The following is a 2961-nucleotide window of genomic DNA, read 5'->3' as shown; positions in this document are numbered from 1 at the left end:
TATCTCTGAGTGAGGTCAATATCTATCGAACAGCGGTAGGAACTGGTAAGTACATCGAAGCATCGACGCTATTTCTGCACACTCTCTCACACACACACACACACACACACACACATAGACGTACGTAGACAAGTGTCAACGGCCTCGTCACTATTCAGCGCAAGTGCGCTTCGCTGGTCAGACATTGGCGCGGGCGTCGAGTCGAAGCGAAAGAGTGCCAGAGGTCGATACCATGACGCCCAATTTCCTTCTCGTTCATACGTTTTAGATTGAACACGAGAGTACGGTCACTAGTAAATGTAAGACTTTCGAAAAGTTCACGTTGTTAAATTCTCCCTTCACTAGACGTTTCAATTTGTCATTCGACGTTATAACTTCTCACCTAGGGCGATGAAAAGTTTTTACGATACGATAATCATATGAAAAGAAGTCGGATAGGATTGAATGCGTTGAGATGGCGATGAACGAACCGTCAACTCGTTTTCGAACGACAGACCGTATAATTATGCATGTTCGTTGCGGTTCAACCGACAAATGGGTCCCGACAGTATCACATGATGCTTTCAAATTATGTCACAGTCAATCTCCACGCTCCCGCGTTTACTGAACCACATAATATATTCGAGTGCATATAGTGAAACAAACTTTACACGTTTGAGATTATTAGACTAAGAGTGGAACACAGCTGCTTTTACAACTTACAATTTGCATATCTTGTTTAGCTTACGTTGCGAGTCGAGATAAGTGAGAGTAAGTCTTAAAAATGTTAATGTTATTTGTATTAATTTATATTTAGTAAATATTTTTCTCTATGAAACTTTTAGTATGAATATCGTTACATACCTAAGATAAAAGAAAGTTTTAGAAGCAAACTTTTGAGTCTAGTTGATTAAATTTTTACAGGTACCTTTATGTTTCGATTATATTAGTGTAGATAGATTCTATCTAGTGATACTTGGGGAACATCAAAGCTGTTATTATTCAACACAAGATTCATCGATCTTATGATTCATACGTCTCTTGATCACTGAGATTTTCTTTACATAACTTGAAAAATGTTAAGAGAAACTGATAGCGCGTCTTACAGATGCTTCTTTCAAAGATATAATCTTTAAAAAGTAAATGTGAAAGGAAAATAAGAAAGCAGATGTGGTAAACGAGGAAGTGAAAGCGTATGACGTTGGTTTTTTTATTAGAAAAATTATTAGGAAAAATTATTATCTCGTTTGTGTTGTGTCATAAATGTATTAATTAAAATCACAAAATTGCTACAATTTTTGCGAACACTTACTGGGAGGGAGCCAAAAATTTTTTATTGATAATTCCATATTCATATATATAAATGTATTTGTGTTTACAAAATAATTGTCGGATATTTTCCCAGCGTATTTGCTCTCCATTTGGCGTACAGAGGTTAAATGGTGCATAGATACTAGTTCGATGGTTTACTGCAGCAAGAGGTCAATGATTCCGCGGTCCTGTGAAGGCGGTGTAATCGTCGAGCAAACTAGCGCCAGTTGAAGCGGGCGCAAATGTGACCTAATACGCGCGGGGGCAGTCACCTCTACCCGTTGTTATATACCGCTGCAATCGCGGGGGATTCTATTTGTATCTCGTTACTTCCGAGTGGCAACGAGCTCGTTCCATCGGTACACTCTTTCTTGGAACGAATAAAAGACGAGCAATAAAAATGTAATAAATTATAATTAACAAAATGTATAAATTATAATTCAATTATAAAGAACGTATTGAGATTTGAACAGTGGTAATATCTAACAGCGTAGAAAAATATTTATTTTACTCTTATTTAACTGTACTATTTAGCATGTTTTCACAAAAGTTTGGATGGAATGAAATAACTAAAGTAATATAATAACTAATATTCTCTGTGCTACATAATAAAAATTATAACGATAACGATGTAACGGTCATATCACAGGTTTTGAAGGACCGACGATCTAATTGAGTATTACTTATCGTTTCTTTAATTTCAATCCATACTTATATCCTTTAGCACAGAGACCTTAACTGAGCGAGCAATGTGCGATTCTTAGGCCAACGACCTACTGTTGTGATTCCAAGCAGGGAGCTCCACGTTCGCACTTACGCCAAGTTACTTTGTTGCTCCATATCGTATTTCATATATCTAAATGCGTATATAGAGAAGAATTGATTTTCTATAAAAGTCTTAATATGATCATAAAATTTTAACGTACAGAAATAACATCTTAAATAACAAGATAAAATAAGGATTGACAATATATTATACAGACGATGATAAATAGATGTGAAAATAGATATTTTTATTTAAAAAAATTGAATGTTCTAAAAATATTTGATCGCTTTAACATCAATCTGAATATCTAAATATATTATATGTAGATCTTCTTACATGTTTGACATTTGTTTGAATTTTTTCATAGTTATTATAAAAATTTTTCAAGTATTTAAATAAAATTTTCGTAATTGTATTGTGCGTATGGAAACGAGCTCGTTCCGAGATCGATATCGCGCAACGAAATCGATGATCACCTCCTACCAGATAAACTCTCTCCTTGCAACGTTCCCGTGGTTTACGTGTATCAGTCGAAGGTTCAACGGCCGACACGGTTTCGCTCGCGTTCATGCCGCACGCCATACGTATATACGCAGCTTTACTCGACCGGCGAAACGTAAAGCGTAAAGACCCCGGGACTGGAGAGCGCGTGTTTCGGGAAGATGACGAAAATATACCAGTTAAGGAGCACGGTCAATGACCAGCTTGGTTCTTCCCGTCGTGTCGCCGTTGCGACGTAATCCGATGACGAGTTTCCGGGCACCGAAAGCCATCAATTAAACGCAACGCGAACTCGTTCCCCCTTTTTATCGAGCTAATAAATTTTTACCCTGTCAACGTACATAAATGAGATACCATGGAAAATGGATTTGATTAATGGTTTTATGATGGCAGAAATTAATTAA

Source organism: Solenopsis invicta, chromosome 7 (assembly GCF_016802725.1).
Source record: "Solenopsis invicta isolate M01_SB chromosome 7, UNIL_Sinv_3.0, whole genome shotgun sequence".
NCBI classification, from domain to species: domain Eukaryota; kingdom Metazoa; phylum Arthropoda; class Insecta; order Hymenoptera; family Formicidae; genus Solenopsis; species Solenopsis invicta.
This window is presented reverse-complemented; position numbering follows the sequence as displayed.